Here is a 6,506-nt window from a genome sequence, read left to right as displayed (position 1 = left end):
CCCTTAGCTGAAGCTTGCCTTTTCTTCTTCCTAATGATAGATTTTGAACACCAAAATACTTTTATTTTGATGAAACCAATTATTTATTTATTTATTTATTTATTTATTTATTTATTATATCCAACGACTATTTGCCAACTGAAGGTCACAAAGATTTTTCACCTTTGTGAAAGGACACACAAAGTTTTATTCTAAAGATTTTATAGTTTCAGTCTTCACAATTGATTCTAATCCCTTCTCAGTTAATTTGGTATGATACCCACTAGGTAATGAGATTCTGGTATTGTTTTATTTGTCTTGTGAAAGGGTATACAATTACTCCTGCAATAGTTGTTGAAAAGACTATCCGATTCCTGTTGAATTATTTTGGCACACTTTTCCAAAATCAATTGACCCTATGTGTATGTTTACCTCCATAGTCTCTGATATGGTTTGGCTGTGTCTCCACCCAAATCTCACCTTGAATAATAGTAATCCCTACTTGTCAAGGGTGGGGTCGAGTGGAGATAATTGTATCTTGGGAGCAGTTTCCTCAGAACTGTTCATGTAGTAGTGAACAAGTCTCATAAGATCTGATGGTTTTATAAATGGGAGTTCTCCTGCACATGTTCTCTCTTTTCTGCCACCATGTAAGATGTAACTTTGTTCCTCCTTGCCTTCTGCCATGATTGTGAGGCCTTCCGAGCCATATGGAACTATGAGCCAATTAAATCTTTTTCCTTTTTAAATTACCTAGTCTTGTGTATGTCTTTATTAGCAGTGTGAGAACAGACTAACAGTCTCTATTCTGTTCTATAGATCTTTGGATCTACCCTTAGGCTAATACTACATTAACTTGTTTATTATAGCTTAAGAATAAGTCATAAAATCAGGTAGTAAAAATCTTCTAATCTTGTTCTATTATTTGAAAACTGGTTTGATTATTTTAAACACTGTTCCCATGCAATGATTACTGTTAAATATCTGTTCATTTATTAGGTATATAGATACAATATATGTGTACTGGCACAATTGTTATACATTGCCTCATATCTAAGGAAATAATGGCTATTTTACCAAAAATAGTTTAAAATAAAACAATAAAAAATATTTATTGCAACATCATTAGCCATAGGGGAATGCAAATTAAAACCACAGTGAGATATCCCTACGTATTAGAATGGCTAAAATAAAAAATAATAAAAACAACATATACTGGTGAAGATGCAGAGAAACTCAATTACTCATAAATAGATGGTGGAGATGAAACATGATATAGTCATTCTGAAAGGAAGTTTGGCAGTTTCTTATAAAGCTAAACATGTACTTACCATCTGGCTCAACAATTGCGCTTTTGAGAATTTATGTCAAAGAAATGAGAATTTGTATTCATACAAAAATCTGTGCTCATAGGATCTTTATTTCTAAGAGTTAAAAATGGGAAGACATCACAGATGTCTTTTAACAGATGATGGTTCCATAAACTATGATTCATATATACCATGAAACACTACTCATCAATAAAAAGGAATAAACTAAGGATACACATTTATTTAGATAATTCTCAATAGAATTATGCCGAGTGAAAAGAAAAAAGAAAATCTCAAAAGTTTATATACTACGTATATATATAACTACACTATTTATTCAATATAAAACTGTTTTAACTATCAAAATTATAGGAAAAGAAGTTAGTAGTCCCCAATGGTTAAGAGGTGGGGAAGGAAGAAAGGTGGCTGGGCTATAAAATGATAGTCTGATGGATCCTCATGATTAAGCTGTTCTGTGTCTGAATTATCTTAGTGGTGACATGAATCTCCACAAGTGATAAAATTGCATAGAAACAACCATATACACTTGAGTGTCTATCACACTGGTGAACTCTTAATAATATCAGTGGATTGTCTCAGGGCCCATTTCCTGATGTGGCTTGATATCATAGTTTTGATGTTACCACTGGGGGAAACTGAGTGAAGGGAATATATGACCTCTCGTTATTATTTATTACAACTGCATGTCTATGTATGATTATCAAAACATTTAAAAATAATGAAAACGTTAAAAAGTGTATTGAACACTTATATCCTTGACAATTTTGTAATCTCTAGAGCTATAATTGGGTAGATTCCAGCCTAATTATTCCTGATGTGTAATGAAGAGCTGACATTATTTCTAATGAAACTATTCCAAAAAATGAGGAAGATGGAATCCTTTCTAATTCATCCTCTGAGGGCAGTATCATTCTGACACTAAAACCTGGCAGAGTCAGAACAAAAAAAACAAAACTTCTGGCCAATTTCTTTTGCTGAACATAGATGCAAAAGTTCTCAACAAAACACTAGCAAAATGAATCCAGCAGTACATCAAAAAGGTAATCAACCATGAGCAGGTAAGCTTCATTCCTGGGATGCAAGTTTGGTTCAATATATGAAAAATCAATAAATGTGATTCATCCCATAAACAGAACTTAAAAACCACATGATCAGGTCAATAGATGCAGAAAAGGCTTTCAAAAAATTTAACATCTCATCATTTTAAAAAAATCCTCAAAAAACTAGGCATTGAAGGAGCATACCTCCAAATAATAAGAGCCATATATAATAATCCGACAGCCAACATCACAAGTGAATGGGCAACAACTGGAAGCATTCCCTTTAAGACCCGGAAAAAGATAAGAATGACCTCCTTCACTAGTACTTTTCAACATAGTACTGAAAGTCCAGGCCAGAGCAACTAGGCAAAATAACTAAATAAAAGGTATCCAAGTAGGAGGAGAGGAAGTCAAACTATCACTGTTTGCAGACCATATAATTTTATATCTCACAGTCTCTGTCCAAAAGTTCCTAAATCTGATAAACAACTTTAACAAAGTTTTAGGATACAAAATCAATGTACAACAAAATCTATAACATTTCTACATACCAATAACATCCAAGCTGAGAGCCACATCAAAACACAATTCCATTAACAATAGCCAAAACATAAAATAAAATACCTAGGAATACAGCTAACCAGGGAGATGAAAGATCTCTACAATGAGAATTACAAAACTCTGCTGAAAGGAATCAGAGACGATACAGACAAATGGAAAAACATCCCATGCTCATGGATTAGAAGAATGAATATTGTTAAAATGGCTATATTTCCCAAAACAATTTACAGATTCACTGCTATTACTATCAAAGTAGCAATGTTATTCTTCAAATAATTAGAAAAACTATTTTAACATTTCTACAGAATCAAAAAAGAGCCTGAATAGCTCACAGTAACCAACTTCAAACTACACTACAAGACTACAATGACCCTAACAGCACGTACTGTTACAAAAACAGACACATAGACCAACGAAACAGAACAGAGAGTCCAGAAATAAAGCTTCACACCTACAATCATGTGATCTTTGACAAAGGCGACAAAAACAAGCAATTGGGAAACAACTCCCTATCCTATTCAATAAATGGTGCTGGAATAACTCGCTAACCATATTCAGAAGATTGAAACTGGACTCCTTTATTTCACCTTATACAAAGATCAACTCAAGATGGATTAAAGATTTACATGTAAAATCTAAAACCATAAAAACTCTAGAAGATAATCCAGTAAATATCATCCAGGACATAGACCCTGTCAAAGATTTCATGATGAAGATGTCAAAAGCAATTGCAACGAAAACAATAATTGACAAATGGGACCTAATTAAACTAAAGAGCTTCTGCACAGCAAAACAAATGATCAACAGAGTAAACAGCCCTACAGAATGGAAGAAAACATTTGCAAACTATCTGACAAAGGTCTAATATCTAAAATGTATGAGGAACTTAACCAAATCAACAAAAAAAAATCCGTTAAAAAATGGACAAAGGACATGAACATTTTTTAAAAGGCATACACACAGCCTATAAGCTTATGAAAAATTACTTGATAGCACTAATCATTCAGAAAATGCACATCAAAACCACAATGAGATATCATCTCACACAAATCACAATGGCTATTAAAAGTAAAAAAAAATAACAGATGCTGACAAGGTTGTACAGAAAACATTTACGCAGTGCTGGTGGGAATGTAAATTTGCTCAACCATTGTGGAAAACACTTTGGTGATTTTTCAAATAAATCAAAACAGAACTATCGTTTGACTCAGCAATCCCATTATTGGTTATATTCCCAAAGGAATAAAAGTCGTTTTACCATAAAGACACGTGCATGTGTGTGTTCATCACAGAACTATTCACAATAACAAAGACGTGGAATCACCCTAGTTCAACAGTGGACCCATCAACAACGGACTTGATAAAATAACTGTGGTACATATACACCATGGAATACTACAGGTCCCTAAAAAATAATTAGAATATGCCCTTTGAAGAAACATTCATAGACCTGGAGGCCATTATCCTAAGTGAACTAACACAGGAATAAAAAATAAAATACTGCATCTTCTCACTTATAAGTGGGAGCTAAGCATTGAGTACACATGGACACAAAGTAGAAAACAGTACACTTCGGGGCCTACTTGAGGGCGAAGGGTGAAGGAAGGTGAAGCTAGAACAATTACCAGTCAGGTACTATGCTTATTACCTGGATGACAGAATAATCTGTACACCAAACTCCTGGGACATGCAATTTACCTACAACAAAGCTGTACATGTACCCTTGAAACTAAAATAAAAGTTTTAAAGAAACAGGTGGCTAAATTTTCTAATCAAATTACTTAACTTTTAGCATACTCATAACACAATAAAAATACATTGTTTAAATACTATATATCATTCATATTATGTGTGCATGGCACATTTAGACTAGTAAATCTATTTAGTCAGTAACATAATACAATAAAAATTATGCTCATTTGGGGCATGTAACTGTGGAAAAAGTTGAATCTGATCCACGCATTTAGAAGAAACAATATCAAATAATAGTTAAAATATACTAATACTAAGAGGTAAAACTGTTGTAAATTCTTTACATATATGAAATTATTTGTACCTAGAATTTCATAACAAGTCCATGAAGCAGGTACCAATATTGGCCCTATTTTAAAACTGAGTGAACTAATGCAAAGGAAGTAGACAAATCAATTTCAGAGAGCCTACAAATGAAAGACCTAACCTTTAAATTTAGGCATTTGTCCAAGCTCTCTTATCTGCTTCTTTAATGGTCTCTCAATGGTACCTCATGTAAGTATCACTAAGAATTTCAAGATGAGAAAAACCCATTATAGGCTTGAGAAGTTCTAGCAATTGTTATGAGTTGCTTAGACACGTTTATGATCAAGGTAAAACAAGAAGAACAGACTGCAAGATCTGCAAAACTGTAAGTTGAGATATATTATTTTTCAAGAATCACATTCAAACCAGTCAATGAAGAATCACTAGGATATAAGAGACAGGTTAACAGGGGAAACTAACCTTTCTTAAGGTACAGAAATATTCTAATGCAGCTCCTAAAATGAAAGTTGAAGAATGTACTCTAGGTGGGACAGGTAGAAATAAGAAAGTCCAGGTAAAGAGAGTCACAAATTAGTAGTAATGGGATACAGGAGGGGACAAAATTTGCTCTTATTAGGAAACAAATGACTGAATTTAACCACGAATTCACTGTAAGCAATAAGGAACATAATTTGTCAAAAGCGATTTTGGCAATTTTAAATATGGGAGGTTGAGAACTGATGGCATCGGAAACATGGTCCCACACGCACGCTTTCCCCTTCAGTAGAGAAGGAATGTTCTCCAGGTTCCACAAGTGCCAGCAGCAGTCCACATCTTTCACTCATCAGCTCTCTGGGGAAAGTGCACTGGCCTAAGAAACTGTGAGGCGTCTTGGACCTTTCTGGTGCAGCCCAAATCTATCGCCCAATTAATACAGTAACATAAAGATACATACAATTGACACAAGTGAAGAAAACTCTGTGGAGCCATCTCAGTTTTAGTGATCGGCACGGGGCAAACAGGCCTTTATTGAGACCGCAGCACAACTGACCACGCCTCTCTCTATCCCTCCTTCTTCTTAGTTCCTCCTCAAATCCCAGGCACACTCTCTGATGAAACTCCAGGATTTCAGTCTCTGCCCCTTAGTCCGTTTTCCTCAGAAACCAACCTGGAACAGTTAGCATTTTTAAACACTGTATGATTAATAAGTTTGAGGGCGATGAGATTTGTGTTGAGTGTTGAGCTGATGCTTCTATTTTTGTGTCTTATTAGTAATGTTTCTCTTGCTCTGAATTTCCTGGTGAAATCATCACTCAAGTAAATAGGTCATTCTTGACTTCTCTCTTTAGGTCCTGTCATTGACACTGTTCTGTCTACTTTGTTGTGCAAAATTTCAATTATGGGTTTCTCCTCTCTATCACTTGACTATTGTCTAGGTTCTTGCCTTGACCATCCCTTTTGTAACTTGACAGCCTCACATTATTTTCTAATCAATTCTCCCTACTCTAGCTAACAGAGAGATCCTTCTAATAGTCATAGTTTCTCCCAACACTCTCAAATTATAATTCTTTTTTGTCTTTCTATTATCTACAGAAAA

Source organism: Papio anubis, chromosome 5, assembly GCF_008728515.1.
Source record: "Papio anubis isolate 15944 chromosome 5, Panubis1.0, whole genome shotgun sequence".
Taxonomy (NCBI): domain Eukaryota; kingdom Metazoa; phylum Chordata; class Mammalia; order Primates; family Cercopithecidae; genus Papio; species Papio anubis.
This window is presented reverse-complemented; position numbering follows the sequence as displayed.